Source organism: Saimiri boliviensis, chromosome 1 (assembly GCF_048565385.1).
Source record: "Saimiri boliviensis isolate mSaiBol1 chromosome 1, mSaiBol1.pri, whole genome shotgun sequence".
Lineage (NCBI taxonomy): Eukaryota > Metazoa > Chordata > Mammalia > Primates > Cebidae > Saimiri > Saimiri boliviensis.
The window spans coordinates 174,049,749-174,066,891 of record NC_133449.1 but is presented as its reverse complement, the minus strand read 5'-3'; the positions used below and the strand labels follow the sequence as shown (position 1 = coordinate 174,066,891).

The following is a 17,143-nucleotide window of genomic DNA, read 5'->3' as shown; positions in this document are numbered from 1 at the left end:
TCCTAGTTTTATTTTCTGTATGGCTTTTCTGCTATATCTCATTGGTTTCTGCTGTTTATTGTTTTGTCTTCTGCTTGCTTTGGGCTTATTTTTCTCTACTTTTTCTAGATCTTGACATGGGAACTTAGATTATTGTTTTGAGATTTCTTTCTAATATATGCATATAGTGCTATAAATTCTCCTTCTAATTGCTTTTAATTCTGTCCCACACATTATTATATGGTATATTTTCTTTTTAATATAGTTCATTTTTTTTGGCATCTCTTGAGACTTCTTTGGCTCTTAGATTATTGAGAGGTGTGTTTAATTTCCAAGTGTTTGGAGATTTCCCAGCTGTCTTTCTGTTATTGATTTCTGGTTTGATTCTACTGAGTTAGAAATCACTCTATATTATTTCAAGTCTTCAAAATTGATGAGCTTTGTTTTCTGGCTTAGGATGTAGCCAGAAAATAATACATACACACACACACACACATACACACACACACACACACACACGCATTTTATGGGCACTTGAATGTTTATTCTGATGTTGTTGGGTAAAATGTTTTATAAATGTGAATTAAATTTTTTTAGATAGTGTTATTGCATGCTTCTGTATCCTAGCTGGTGTTCTAGTTGTTCTACTAATTGTTGAGAGAATGTTATTATAGTCACAACCTATAATGATTTCTCTATTTCTCTTTTCAGTTCTATAAACTTTTCCTGCACGTGTTTTATAACTCTGTTGTTTGGTGCATACACATTGAGGATTGTTATATAGCTAGTGCTTGACTTATGACCACGATTGGTTCTGACAGACCGGCCGTAACATGATTTGGTTCTAAGTTGAGTAGGCTATATGTACAGTACTGTGAAATGATGTTATAAAAATCTTTAAGTAATATTTTATCATCATTTTCTTTCATTATTGTTATATATCATAATTTTTTTGTACATTTTATGCCATTTGTATCATCTCTACACCATTTTGTTTCTTATTTTTACATTCGTCAGGTTTAAGTAAAACACTGCATTACCAGTACAACTAGTTTAATATTTGCAAAACATTCAAAATTACAAAATACAGGTGCCTATAAAAATACAAAACACAGGTGTAAAAAATACCATAGGAAACATTTTCCCAATTGCAAAATATATCAAAATATGTAAACATGTACCTTTCACAGCTTCACTAATTCTTTATCTTTCAAAATCGTTGACACAGTCGTGTGATAACTTCATATCCCGTGCGATCACATTCACTTTCTTTCCTCCTTCTTACTGCTTAATTACCTTCATTTTCGTGTTGAGGTTGATGGCCTTTCTTTCCTTCTTGGCAGGCTGAGGCATAGACAAAGACAATTTCCTCTTGGTAGACATCTTGGGAGGGGTTTGATGAAAAATATCCAAGACACAAAACACAAATTGCTGTACTGAGTCTGGGATAACGGTTGAAATGGTGCACCCGGAGATAGTAGTGCTGCCGGAAGCTGGTCTGCACTGTCGTACACCCAGCTGGGCAACATTTGCGCTGCTAGACGCGGAGCAGTCGTGGCTAGCGATTGTGGTCGTAAAGTTGAATGGTTGTAAGTTGCATAGGTCGTAAGTTGATCAATGCCGGTATATATATTTTTTATAAATCCTCTTATTCTTATATAATGTTCCTCTCTATCCATAGTACTTTTCTTTGCACTAAATCTACTTTAGCTGTATTAATATAGCCACTCCTGCTTCCCTTTTTATTAGTGTTTGCATGATATATATATTTAAATGTTTGTATTTTCAGCATGCCTGTATGATTATATTTGATTTGAGTTTCTTATTAGTAGCATATGGTTGGTCATGGTTTTTAACCCACTCTTCCAATTTCTGACTTTTAATTGGTATATTTTGGCCATTTACATTTAATATAATTATTGACATAGGGCTTATGTCTTTTATTTATTTTTCTATTTCTATATGTCTTTTTTGTTTCTTTGTTTTCTTTTCCTTTTTAAAATTTTCTATAGGTATTTGGATACATTTTGGAATTTGTTTGATTAATTTATATAGTGTTTTTGAGTAAATTGTTTTGTATAGGTTTTTAAAATTTTAGGTGGTGGCTCTAAATATTACATTATATATACATAACTTAAAAAAAGCCTATTGATATGATCATTTTATCACTTCCAGTGAAATGTAGAAACGTTATCTCCCTTTCCATTACTACCCTCTCCTGTTTATAATCAATTATTTAAACATTTCTTGTACATTTATCTAGGACCACATCAGAGGATGTTGTAATTTTTTTCTACAAGTATTAAACATAATTTAGAAGACTCAAGAGGAGAAGGAAACTTTATTATATTTATTCGTATTTTGCTTCCCTTATTCTTTCTTGTTGATGTTTCAAAATTTCTTTCTTTCTTTCTTTCTTTTTTTGTTTCTTTTTTTGAGACAGAGTCTCACACTGTTTCCCAGACTGCAGTGCAGTGGCAGGATCTCGGCTCACTACAACTTTGGCCTCCGAGGTTCATGTGATTCTCCTGCCTAAACCTCCTGAGTAGCCGGGATTACAGGCACCTGCTACCATGCCCTGCTAATTTTTTTTTTTTTTTTAGTAGAGACAGGGTTTCGCCATGTTGGCCAGGCTGGTCTCAAAATCCTGACCTTGTGATAGACCTGACTTGGCCTTCCAAAGTGCTGGTATTACAGGCGTGAGCCACTGCGCCTGACCCCTGAAAAATTTCTTATTTAAATTTTTGTTTTTCTGTTTAGAGAATCTACTTCAGCCATTCTTTAAGAGTAGTCTGCTGGTGACTAATTTTTTCAGTTTTTCATCATCTGAAAGTATCTTGATTTCCCATTAACTCCTGAAGGATATTTTTACTGGCTATTTAGGATTCTGGGCTGACAATTCTTTCAGCACTTAAAAATGTTCCATTTCTTATAGCCTCCATGGTTTTTGATGAGAAATTCACTGTTTTTTCCTTATAGGAAAGGTGATGTTTTCATCTCACGATTTTTTTCTTTGTCTTTACTTTTGCTGAAGTTTGACTATGATGTGTTTTGATATGCATTTCTTTGGGTTTGGCCTGTTTAGAATCACTCAGCTCCTTGAATCTGTAAATGTATGTGTTTTGCCAAATTCGGGAAGTTTTAAGCTGTTGTTTCTTTGAGTATTCACTCGAAGAGCTTCACCCTTTCTCTCCTGTCCTGGAATATGTTGACATGAGTTAGATTTTCTGTGTTAGTCTTGAAGTTCTGTTTATTTTTTTTCCTTCAGTTTATTTTCTTTCTGTTCAGGCTGAGTCATTTCTATTGTTATACCTTTCTGTTTTCCAATTCTTTCCTCTCCCCATTCTGATGTTGAGCCCATCTCTTGCATTTTTAAAAAATTTGGCTATTTTTTTCAGTTCTAAATATTCCTTTTGGCTCTTTATATCTTCTGGGTTTTTTTGGCTCAGATTTTCTACTTCCATTTGTTTCAAGTGTGTTTGTAATTGCTTATCAAAGCATTTTTGTGATGGCTGCTTAAAATGTTTGCCACATAATTCTAATATGTCTGTCATCTTAATGATGGCCTCCATTGCTTGCCTTTTTTCTTTCAGGTCAAAATCTTTCTGGTTCTTGATATGAGTCACACTTTTGTTGAAACTTGGATATTTTGGGTATTATGTTATGAATCTTATTTAAGTAGTCTGTTTTAGCTGGCTTATTCTGACATTACCCAGCTGGGAAGGGAAGCAATGCCTTGTTATTGCCATGCGGAGGTAAAGGTTCCCACTCAGTCTCTGTTGACGTCTGAAGGAGTGGATTCTCTTTTTACCACTTGATAGGAGTGGGAGTTCTGGCTTCCCATTAGACTCTACTGATATCACCCTGGCAAGGGTAAGAGTGTCTTATTATTGCTCCCCATCTGGCCTCCACTCACAGTATGGGGTTGGGGAAAGTATTAACTCTTCACTAGGCTTTCCCTGGAACTACCTCAGTGGGATGGGAAAGAGGTACTCCTTCTGCCAGATGGGGTGGAAGTCCAGGCTCCTCACAGAGTCTCCAGTGGGGTTCATTACCTCCTGGGGGGATGATAATTCCAACTCCCTACTAAGTCTTCTCTGACAACACCCTAGCAGGAGGATTGGCCCCCCACCATTTCCCCCATTACATCCTGGTGTGGGTGAAAGTCTAGGCTCCCCACTCAATGCTTGCCAGTATGGGTTATGGTGAGTCAGTTTTTTTTTTTATGGTATCTAGCTGGAGTACAGAGGTTATCTTCTAAACGTTTTGGCCTTGTAAGACTGCTTCTTTCCTGGTGTTTTGCCTGGCGAGGGCATCCTTTTTTAAAAAAATTATCTGTGCTTGTTGCTGTTTCCAGGTTGCCAGCTTCTCTAGTACCTGGCCTGGGGTATGTGAGGCAAAAAGAAAAACTCGGGGAACTTAGAGCAGTGTTGTTCTTTGGGTCCCAAGTTTCCTCACTTCTTCACTCCACATTTCACAGTCTTTTTATGTTTGTTTTATAAATAACATGTGAGGTTTTAGTTGTACCACCACTGAATTTTTATAAGTTCAAATCTTTGAGTGCCTTCCTCTATTTAAGTTCCAGTTTTCCTTTATTTCTCAGCTGAAGCACTGCTTCTTCTAGGCTGCTCATTCTGAGTCTGCACATGAGGCTGGGTCCCCTGTTATGCTCCTCGCTAGCACCCTATACTTCTTGTAATAACCGTTCAAAGCCTGTCTCCTCTGCTTCCCTGTAAGCTCCCTGAGGGCAAGGATTGGTCTCATGTTGAATAAATGAGTGACATCTTCGTTTGTAAAGTAAGGCAATTGAAATAGATGCATTAAAAGTCTCAGTCTCTCTTTCTTCTTTCCCTTCTCTCTTCCGTTTATCTCTTCCTCTCTCCCATGTATCCTCTCTCAATTCTCTTCTCTTTTTCTCAACCACCTTCTAAGTCAGGCATCCCCAAACTATGGCCTGCGGGCTGCATGCGGCCTCCTGAAGCCATTTATCTGGCCCCCCGCCGTACTTCAGGAAGGGGCACCTCTTTCATTGGTGGTCAGTGAGAGGAGCACAGTATATGGCGGCCCTCCAATGGTCTGAGGGACAGTGAACTGGCCCCCTGTGTAAAAAGTTTGGGGGCGCCTGCCCTAAATAATTCCCCCCCAAATTGTTCCTGAAGTCTTCTCCTGCACTCTGACAGCATTAGATTTTATCATGAAAACCAAAATTGAATTATCTGTTAAATGAATAAAGACATCGAATTATGGTTTTATCTTGTACTTATTTGAATACTAAGAATGTTTATTTATCTAGTCCACAACGATTGAGCATCTCTTATGTGCCAAACTCTCTGGGTTCACAAAACAAAGTCTGTTTTCCCATGAAGCTGATGAAGTGTTTTTCATCTATTTATTGATCATTTCCTTTTTTTGTGTGTGTGAATTACTCTTCACATCAGTTGTTCATCCACCTGCTGCCCTCTGTTCCTTTACAGGGCTTAACAAATATTTTGCTCAGAAGTATGGAAGATGAAAAATTTAAACAGTCATTTCCACTATTCAGTTAGCATGTATTCTGGCTCACCAGATAGATCATAGAGTCGAACAAACACCTCTTTCTCAAGCAACACGTCTGGGTAGTCTACTCATTATCACTAATTTTATATAATCTTAAGTAATTCAAATTTGAATTTTAATAGTCACTTGAGGCCAGTAGTCACTGTCTTAGAGCTGTGTGTTCTTGGGTAAATTACTTACTCTCTGTGAGTCTTTGATTACTCATCATTCTGATGATGAGGAACAGATAAGACAAAATGACAAATAGAAAGAACTTGGTGAAAACATTAAAGAAAACAAAGCCCAAAGGCTTGTGATTTTGGGCACTTTATTTTTATAACAAATGTGTGGTCCCACTGTACAGCAACAGCTAAATACTATACAATGCAAGAGGGAATTGAAGAGCTGTATTTAATGAAACCATTTTAACAAGAACCAGTTGCAGTCTTAGGTTGTAATTGCAAAGGAACCTGCCCAGACTTCAATTTGTCATCTTGTTTTATTTTAAAATGATGCTCAATTTGCATTTCCCAGATGTTAGAGGCGGTGATGAGAGGTCCTGGGTGACAAACCTTTAATATCAGCAAAGTTTTAAACAAAACCTGGCATTTCTCTGATAAACTAAAATTCTTCTCACTTGAGAGAGAGCACGGAGTAAGATTGTTTTAGTCTCACCATGTGGTCCATCATCCATTTCACTTATTTCACACGTAATTGCATCCCTTATATCTGTAGAGAGTGCTCTAGCTGATTAAGCACTTCCACATGCCTTATCTCATTTAATCCCTGAGGCAACCTTGTGAAGATGGTAGCAGGTGATTTCGGATGAAGGATCAAAGGCTCACAGTGAGTAAGTGACTTGTCCAGGAACACACTGGTACTAAGTGGCTAAAGGTGAATCACTGCACGGTCACATATTTATCATGCCTTAAATATAATTGCATAGTAATGTGATGTAATGCTAAATACACCAAAGATAAATGTCTTTATACCTCTTTCTTTTTCTTTTTTTCTCCAGTCATGAAATATCTATATACCTCTTGATTTATGCTTCCTTATGCCAAACTATGTTCTTTATACTGCGTCATGTCATTCTCATAGAATCTTATTTTCTTTCTTTCTCTGAGGTGGAGTAAACTATGTTATGACTCACCTGATGTGTTTCTGAGTGTGTATAAGAACACATCTTTGTAAAAGCCCTTTGTTAAACTCCCTCCCAGTTATCCAGTATGGCTATTCTATTTCTTGCTATGATCTTGACTACTACAGCCTTGGAGCTGAGATGAGTTAGACTAATTGTAGCTTTTTCTTTGTGAAATGAAACATTTCAGGTAGCATCTGGGAAACAGAGAAACTGGGCTTCAGTAGGAGCCTGAAAAGCCTAAGCTTTCACATTAGTGGATCATAGTTCATGTGTTCCCTAGTCAGTCTGCCATTTACTATATGATGAGATCAGTTATTTAATCACTCTGAAGTTAAGTTTCCTCATTGGTAAAATATAATTGATAATGATATCTATTTATGGAGTCATTATAAAAATGATTAGCATAGTCCCTGGCAGATAGTGGCTCAATAAATGTTAGCCTTTAAAATACATGCTCTTTTTCTGGATTAAGAGATTGGCTGGCTGGATTAGTGAGGAATATCATTTTTTTCATAAAACATGCTAATTAATGCCCACAGCTTCCCGAATAATCACTGCTAGTACCCCTCACTTATTCATTGGTAGACTTTTGGTCTCAAAAGTTGAGTTATATGTTTCCCAAGGATAATTTGCATTAATTCCAAAACCAGTTTATATTCGTTGCATTTATAATCATTTGATTTAATCACCCATTATGTAAACTGGTGCACTAGTTTCCTTTTACTGCTTTAACGAAGCACCACAAATATAATGGCTTAAAACAACACACATTTAACATCTTACTGAAGGTCTGGAGTCTGAAGTAGGCTTCACTGGACTAAAATCAAGGTGTTGAGCTGGGTGCAGTGGCTAATACTTGTGGTCTCAGCTACTGAGGAGGCTGAGGTGGGAGGATTTTTTCAGCCTAGGAGTTCAACACTGAAGTGAGCTATGATCATGCCACTGCACTCCAGCCTGGGTGAAAGAGTAAGACTCCATCTTTAAAAATTTTTTTTTAAAAAATCAAGATGTTGGCAGGGATGCATTCTTCCAGAAGCTCTAAAAGAGATCTGTTCCCTTTTTTAACTTCAAGAGGCCACTTGCATTCCTTGCCTTGTGGCTGGCCCCTACCTCCATCTTCAGTTCTTCCCCCCATAGCATCTTTAAATTACACTCTGGACCTCCATTTCTCCAGTGATTACAATGGGTCTGCTGGATAATCTAGCATAGTATCTTCATGTTAAGATTTCCAACTTCACCATAACTATAAAAGTCCCTTTTGCCATGTAAGGTAACATGTTCGCAAGTTCCAAGGATGAAGGCATGGGCATCTTTCGGGATCCACTGTTCTGCTCACCCTAACTGGTGATGTTTGAGGGGAGAGAGAGGATGTTTTTATGAACCCTACTTTCCTGCTTTTGAAAAACTCATTGAGTTAGATGTGGGCTGGGTAAGTGTAAAATTTTGGGATGCTTATGAAAATCTAGAAGGATTCTGCACTCAGATTGCTTCAGAAATATGTTTATATACTTGCTTCATCTGGAGAAACACATGATAAATCAGAAGGCACAGTATGGTTTTGATTTATGGAAGGAAGATAATGCAGAGTAATATGAGTAATGTTTTTTAAAGCTTTTCCAGTTTAAGATAAAATTCTTCAATTAAGAATTAACCAGCCAACTGCCAATCCTAATTGTGCAGATTTTATATCATTGTATTTAACTAACTCACACCCATTTCCATCCCTTTTGTTTTAGAGGATAGAGAATAGTTTTATGTTGGTGATTCTTCACATGTTAGTTGGAGTCTTGGATTCCACTGAGATTTTTTTTTTAGACAAGTGATCCTCCCACCTCAGCCTCCCATGTAGTAAGTAGCTGAGACTGCAGGTGTACGCTGCCATGCACAGCGTTTTTTTTTTTTTTTTTTTTTTTTTTTTTGTTTTTTTGTTTTTTTGTTTTTTTAGTAGAAACAAGGTCTGATTATGTTGCTCAGTCTGTTCTAAACTCCTGAAATCAACCAATCTTCCACTGAGAATTTGATGAAAGCTAAGACTGATCTTGAAAAACACCTATACAAACAATGTGTTCTTTTACTTTTAGTGCCTTGGATAACAAAGAGTTGAGTTATTATTCTCTTCAATTCTTGGTCCACTTGTCATTTTTAGTCTATGCAAAACCACCCTTGTATTTTATTATAATCTCTTCCAATACCCATTTTTACTTCTGCTCCTCGACTATCCTCCTCGTAGATAACCACTATTTTATTTAATAATTGCTCTTGGATAGTTATGTATTGTTGAAAGATAATTAGTATTGTTTTGCATACTTAACATTTCATCTATAATTTTGGTAATTATATGCATCTCTGAGGGTTATTTGTGGACACTAGAGGATCTATGGGTCTCAGGTCAAGAAACTTTGCCATAAATCTGAATTATCCAGTGCAGTGAATGTCAGACTCATGTGACTCTTAAAATTCAAATTTAAATTACCTAACATTATATCCAATTAAAATTTTGGTTTCTAGGTCTCACTAGCCATATTTCAAGTGCTCAGTAGTTGTATGTGTCTACTGGCACATTTGTGTGAGACAGTGCAGATATAGAACCTGTCCATCGATGTAGAAAGTTCTATTGGACAGTACTGTGCTAGTGATCTATACAAACTCTTCCAGCTCTAGCACTAAGGATTATTTTTGGCTGGAAACCTTCTCTCTACCTGGTATGCCTTTGTACTTGTGTGGAGTAACTCATTTCTCAAAAGTGTGTTAGGGAGTCTCTGATAAAGTAGATGGGAGACAGGCTCAGGACTTGAAAACTGTAAGCAATGGTTCTGGACTCAGCAAGGTAAAGGACTGCAAAATATGCTCCTAGTCAGTTGCTTTCTGGAGTGCATAATCCAGGAGGTCACAAGTATAATCCCCCAAATTTAAATATAGCACTTCAGATTTCGAACATCTATTTACTTATAGCTACCTTTAGTGATAGTGTTATTATCGTAATGGTTGTAACCATTGTCACAGAATGTCCAGATTGGTATGCAGGTATAGCCCGTTACCAGGAGGAAAACAAAGAAGGTGATACAAAGAAACTTTTTACTTTCCTCACCGAACTATCCTTCAGTCTACATAAAGTCTACTTTAGGAGGTAATTCAGAGGCTTCTGCTGTCTTTAATCTCCCTTTCTCCCTTCTACTCCTAAGGGTCCAGATTTACTCCTGGAATTGGGAACATACAGTGCTCTATTCTGGTCCCTGCTGAGAGGGAAAGGTAGATCTTTATGGCCTGTGCCTCCTTTTATAGAAAGAGGTACAGGTATTTCAGAGTCATCATAATGGAGACACAACCTCTTTTTTTTTTTTTTTTTTTTTTACTAAATTTGATAACTTCTCATAGCATACTTTCAACAATAGTGAGGGGTAGAAGGAACAAGGGATAGTGAGGAAGAGATAAGTGACCTGCCATGCTATATTTAGTCTCATTTTACTAATGAAGACAGTGAGGCTAAAAATGGTTCAATGTCATGCCCCAGATTATTCAGGGAGTAAGTGTTCGGCTCCAAATCCAGTGCTCTTTCCCATGTTATACTCTCTAACAATTTGGAATGAAGAGTTCTACAGTGTTCAGACCACTTTGATGGGTGAATACCTCTTTCACACATTGGACTCACTAGATTCCTTGCCAGTATGCATCTTAGTCACTCTGCATTTTAGGAATACAGCAGGATATGGCTGAGAATAGGAGGCAATATTAACATTTGCTTTGGTCCATATCTGTGATCAGTGGATCAGAGAATGGATTCTTAATGCTCAAAACGGAGTACGTTCCAAGAACTTTGGGAATCCCCAAATTTATGGCAGATAATTTCCCCATATGAAATGCAAGTATATGCTATGAGCATTCATACACATGCAACAATGTAGAACACGTAAGAGTTAAGAGGAAAGAAACACAAAACGGGGCTGGCAGTTAAAAACAGTTTTTCTTTAGTTAACACCTGAGAGGCGTTCCCGCCGATTTCCCTCAGGAACACTTTGTTTTACAGACTAAGAGTATGTATTGGTTTTAGGGCGAGGGGGCTTATCAGAAGCTTGGAATGTTCCCGTTTGAGGGAGAAGTTTTTTGGTGGGGTTGGAATGTCTCTGGAAGGGGGTTTATCTTGAGGCAAGCATCTTTTTGGCCAGAGAGGGGTTACCTGGAGACTGGCATCTTCCAAGCCAGAAGTGGATCATCCTGGGGCTAGGATGTCTCTGGTCAGGGAGGAGTTTGGAATGTTTCTGGTTGGAGGTGTTTGTGGTTTATGGTCATGCTGACCTTAGCTGTTAGGCTGATGCCCTTTGGATTTAGGCAGTTTTATTTACTAAGGTGAGCTTTAGAATGAGGGGCTTATCCTAGATGGCGATGCCCCTGCTCTGTCCGAACAAAGTTGCAATGTGATACGATGCGATGTGGATGCTGAGTAGCTATCTAGGCTCACTCACAGGTAACAAACTTGCTTTTGTGCTTCTCGCAACCAGCCTCATCCTCATCAGCATAGGTGATTCAAATTTATGCCTCAGCAAAATTACAGATGACTCCCTGTCATGAATCTTCATGCCATGTGTGAATAGTCAAAATCTTCTTAGTTTGGCATTTTGAGAATGTGCTAGTCATTAGTGCTGCTCGTTAAATATTACTTGCTTTCTACATTATGGACATGGGTTAGAATTACACTTCTCTTCCCTTCTTTGAAATTGGGCATGGCTATGAGAATCACTTTTCCAATGAAATGTTATAATTTACTTCCAGACAGAAGCTTCAAGAGCTGATGTACAGTTTGTGTGGGCAGAGCAAGCTCCCACAGTTTTAGTGAAAGTTCTAAGTGTGAAAAGTTAATAGACGTGTTACAGAGGCTTGAGGTGGAAAGCTGTCGGTTTGAAAAGCTACAGCTGATGTCAGAACTGGGCTGAGGGAACGGATGCAGGGCAATTCCTGTTTAACCTACATAATTGTGTATCCCTCATACTTTTCCTAATCCATCCTCCCAGAGATAGGCACCTTGGCAGACTCCCATTTCCTGCTTCTGCTCCTAAATATAGTGCTCCAGTGAGCATATTTGTACATATTCACCTATCTGTCTACCTATCTATTCATCCATCTATTAATCATCTACCTATCCATCCATTCATCTGTCTTCAGGAATGAAATTGCTAATAGGTGTTGACCAAGACAGACTTAATGTTCTTCTCAGCTTGACTAAAATTTAGACTGATTTCTCTGTGACTATAGATCCCTGACCTCGCTTTACTTAGAGCATTTACTTTAGAAAATATGTAATTGTAAATTCTTTCTAATTTTGTTGTTGTTGTTGTTGTTGTTGTTGAAATAGTGTCTTGCTCTGTTACCCAGGCTAGAGTACAGTGGCAGGATCAGGGTTCACTGCAACCTCCATCTCGTAGGCTGAAGCAATCCTCCCACCTCAGCATCTGTAGTAGCTGGAACTACTCTGGCTATAAAAAATAATTTTTTTTTTTTTTGTGGACACAGTGACTCACTATGTTGCCCTGGCTGGTCTCAAACTCCTGGGCTCAAGTGATTTCCTGCCTTGGCCTCCCAAAGTTCTGGAATTACAGGCATACACCACTGCACCTAGCTGTAAATTATTTCTGTTTAAATTCTTAATTCTAATTAAGGACTTAATTCTAATTATTAAGTCCTTCCCTGTAGAATATGTAAATATCCTACAACCCAGAAATGTCTTGCTCAAGGACCTTGGAGCCATCCTTTTGAAATTTTTGAAATGTAATCCTTGAAGGCAATAGAACTCCATTTCTCAGTCTCTATGGGAGGGTAGAAGCCTGCTCTTGAAAAGCCTACCCTTTAAAAGTGACAGCAAACACATATGACCTAACCACACTGGCCACCTTCCCTACACTGATGTCCTCTAGGACTTTCTAGTACTTTTCTGTTAGTGCCTTCCAGCATTTAAGAATCTTATTGGGCTGGTCGCGGTGGCTCACACCTGTAATCCCAGCACTTTGGGAAGCCGAGGCAGGTGGATCACGAGGTCAAGAGATCGAGACCATCTTGGTCAACATGGTGAAACCCAGTCTCTACTAAAAATACAAAAAATTAGCTGGGCATGGTGGCGTGTGTCTGTAATCCCAGCTACTCAGGAGGCTGAGGCAGGAGAATTGCCTGAACCCAGGAGGCGGAGGTTGCGGTGAGCCGAGATCGCGCCATTGCACTCCAGCCTGGGTAACAAGAGCGAAACTCCATATCAAAAAAAAAAAAAAAAAAAAAAAAAAAAAGAATCTTATTGCCTTTTGTTTCAGTAGAGTTGAGTTCATTCTCTCTCTGCTATTGCAATAGTCTTGAATAAAGTCTTTCTTGTCATATTAAACATATTCAGTGACTTTTTTTTTTTTTTAAAACAACAGACATATTTAACTTAATGAAGTAGTGAAGTAGTGCTCATTTGTTATCTGGAATGACTATAATGGTTTCTAGTTCCATATATACCTATTAGCAACGTTTAAAGGTTTACACCCCTACATTTCTACCAACTCTAAGAATTATTCAGACTTCTAATGTTTGTGAGTTAGAGGTGAAGTGCTGTCTCATTGTTTTTTAAATGTGAATTTCTCAAATTACCAACGATTCTGAACACCTTACTATGTTTGATAACTTTTGGAGTTTCCTCCTCTGTAAATTGGTTTTATTTATTCTATTGGTATTGCTCTTTACTTGTTGCTTTGAATTCCTTTCACATACAGTCAACAACTTACGAATTTTAGAGATTTTAGGTACCTTACTTTGTTCATATTATTGTCAAACAGAAATCCACATTTAAAAATATTTGTTGGCTGGGAGTGGTGGTTCACTCCTATAATCATAGCACTTTGGGAGGCTGTTGTGGGAGTATCATTTTGGCCCGGGAGTATGAGAACCAGCCTAAGCAACATAGAGAGATCTCATTTTTACAAAAAGTAAAAAAAAATTAGCCAGGCATCATGGTGTGCATCTGTGGCCTCAGCTACTCTGGAGGCTGAGGTGGGAGGATTGCTTGAGCCTGAAGGTCAAGGCTACAGAGAATTATGATTATGCCACTTCATTACAGCCCGAGTGACAAAGCAAGACCCTGTGATGTATATATGTAATATATATATATATACACACACATTCACTTTTTATGCTTTTAAAGAACTGTTTCCAAGTAAGTTATAGGCATTCATATATATACACATATATATGTATTTCAGTGTTTTCCCTAAAGACATGAACAGGGAATAATGAAAGTACAAGTATGGAATCAGGATGTTTAATATTGATTCAGTTTTGTTATCCATTATCTGTGTTCAACTTTTGCGAATCATCCTGATATTACAGCCATTTCTCCCTTCAATTCAGGATTTTACTTAAGTCTCTTTTGTTTCCTTTTGTTATCTTAGCCCCTCAGGATTCTTTATTTTTCATGCCCTTAGTGTTTTATTTTGTAGACAGCTTCTAAACTTGGGTTTGTCTGATTTTTTTTTTTTATAATCATGATTTTTTTTGCAAAAATATTATGAAGGTGATATTGTGGTCTCAGAGCATCATGTCAAGGGGACCATGATACTAATTTATACCATTACTGAAGATGTTAACTTAGGTCACTTTGCTAAGGTGGGCCTGCAATAACCATTTTTCCCTTCGTAATTAATTACTTTCACATGGACATGTTGGAAATATATGTATATTTGCATGTTGCATTTGTCACTTATCAATATATGCTGAACTTAGTTCCTATTACCTCATAGAGCTATCCTTTATTCTTTATTACAAATGTATAGCATTCCACTGTATGTATGCATCAGAATTTATTTGATCAATCTTTTATATGTAGACATTTAGGTCACTTCCAATATTTTGCATTTATAAATGAGGCTGCTATGGATAACCTAAAGCAAATGTCTTGTCTTAATGTTGGACGTATATAGTCAGGGTATGTTTCTAGATTTGAGATTGCTGAGTTGTAAGAAAAATATACATACAATTTGTTAGAGATTGCCAAGTTCCCCCAATGTAAGAGTTGTATCATTTACATTTCCACCAGCAATGAATGATAGTGCCTTACAAGCACTGCCAACAGAATGTATTGCTAAGCTTTTAAACTTTTTGCCAGTGTGATAGAAGAGAAATGGTATCTCAGTGTACTTTTATTTGCATTTCTCTTAGGATGAGTAAAATTGAAAGAGTTTCGTGATTATGGACCATTGTATACCTTTTTAATGAATTTTTGGCTTGTGCCTTTAACTCATTGTTCTATTAAGGCTTAGTTATTTTCCCCTTTCAGTTTTGAAATATATTAAATATAATAGCTTTTTATCTGCCATACACTTTGCAAACATTTCAAAATAGTCTCAATAACCCCAATCTCTATGTATTCACTCCTTTGTATATAGACCTTTCTACATTGAATAGTGCTGGTCTGTGTACCCAATAGAATATTTGGTACAAGTCTTGGACATATCTATAGTGTTTTTGTATAAAACAAAACTAGCTTCAGAATCATGGTGTGTTTGTGCGCTTATTTTATATTCATGAATTTCTTATATTTATGACACCTCTCATTCCTAGAATAAACCCTGCTTGGGTCATTATGTATTATTTTCCACAGTATGGTGATGAATTCTATTTGCTAGTAAATATTTACAATTTTTGCTCTAGTATTTATAAGTAAGCTATGTTAGTCTGTAATTTTATTTAAAATTTTTTGACAATCAAATTTAGGTCTCAATATTATACTTGCTTCATAAAATGATTTTTGACAGTTTTCCTTCATTTTCTTGGCTTTGAAACAATTTTTGTAACATTGGGTCTATCTGGTTATTGATAGTTTGGTCAAATTTCCTTGTGAAACCTTCTGTTCCTGGTGCTTTTTTTGTGGGATATAGCCTTGATACTTTTTTTTTTCCTATAAAAATTTGTTTAAGCTTTCTAAACTCTATTTTAATAAATTTTGGTAAACTGGATTTTTAAAAATAAATGAATAATTTGGGGCCGGGAGTGGTGGCTCACACCTATAATCCCAGCACTTTGGGAGGCTGAGACAGGAGTATCAGCTTAGAATAGAAATTCGAGATCAGCTTGGCCAACATGGTGAAATGTCTGTCTACTAAAAATACAAAAATTAGCTGGGCATGGTAGTGCCATGCCTGTAGTCCCAGCTACTCAGGAGGCTGAGACAGGAAAATTGTTTGAACCTGGGAGGTGGAGGCTGCAGTGAGCTGAGATTGTGCCACTGTACTCCAGCCTGGGTGACAGAGTGAGACTCCATCTCAAAAGAAAATTATTAATTTGATACTGGTTTCTACTAAAACTACAAAAAGTAGTCGGTGTGGTGGTGCACACCTGTAATCCCAGCTACTCTGGAGACTGAGGCAGGAAAATCACTATAAACTGGAAGGTGGAGGTTGCAGTGAGCTGAGATCGTGCCACTGCACTCCAGCCTGGGAGACAGAGGGATACTCTGTCTCAAAAAAAAAAAAAATCAAATTACTTTCAGTTTTTAAATTTTGAAATATCATATGCCTTATTTTATTGTATTATAATCTGAGAGTGTTGTTGGTAATATTTCTTCTTCCTGGGGCTTACCAATATTTTTTTAACCTAATATTTGATCAATTTTGTAAATGCTCCATGTATGCTTAAGAGAAAAATGTATTTTCTGTTATCAGGGTTTAACATTTGATACATTTCTATAAGATCTGTCTTATTGAGAATGTTGTATAGTAATTATTAATTTTTTGTCTATTTGACCTGGAGTAGGATACTAAGGTCTATTATTAGTGTGCTTCTGTATATTTCTACTTGCTTTTCCTATAGTTTCTCCTTTATGCAGATGGCTGCTCTGTTATTTAATGCATAGATATTCTTAAATGAATCTCTATTTTGAATTACAGATTTTTTTTTTTTTTTTTTTTTTGGTTTTAAGAAGCAGAGAGTTTAATAGGCAAGAAGGAAGGAGAGGCAGAAGGAACAGACTTCCCCGTACAGAGACAGAGGGAAGTGAAGCTCCAAAGCTGAAAGAGGAGATCCTCTTGAATTACGGATATATATATATATATATATATATATATATATATATATATATATATATAATTGCACTTTAGGTTCTGGGATACATGTGAAGAATGTGCAGGATTGTTGCATAGGTACCTACATGGCAATGTGGTTTGCTGCGACATCCCCCTGTCACCCATATCTGATATTTCTTCCCATGTTATCCCTCACCAACCTCCCCACCCCCTGCTGTCCCTCCCCTATTGCCCCCCAACAGACCCCAATGTGTGATGCTCCCCTCCCTGTGTCCATGTGTTCTCATTGTTCAACACCTACCTATGAGTGAGAATATGTAGTGTTTGATTTTCTGCTCTTGTGTCACTTTGCTGAGAATGATGGTTTCCAGATTCATCCATGTCCCTACAAAGGACATGAACTCATCGTTTTTTATGGCTGCATAGTATTCCACGGTGTGTATGTGCC

At 37.3% G+C, this 17,143-nt stretch overlaps 1 protein-coding gene across 15 annotated transcripts in view; it reads left to right on the top strand.

Annotated features, from left to right (window-relative positions):
- Positions 1-17,143, top strand: part of PRELID2 (PRELI domain containing 2) — a 631,123-nt gene that overhangs the window by 98,429 nt on the left and 515,551 nt on the right. The gene's annotated exons all lie outside the window — the stretch shown is intronic.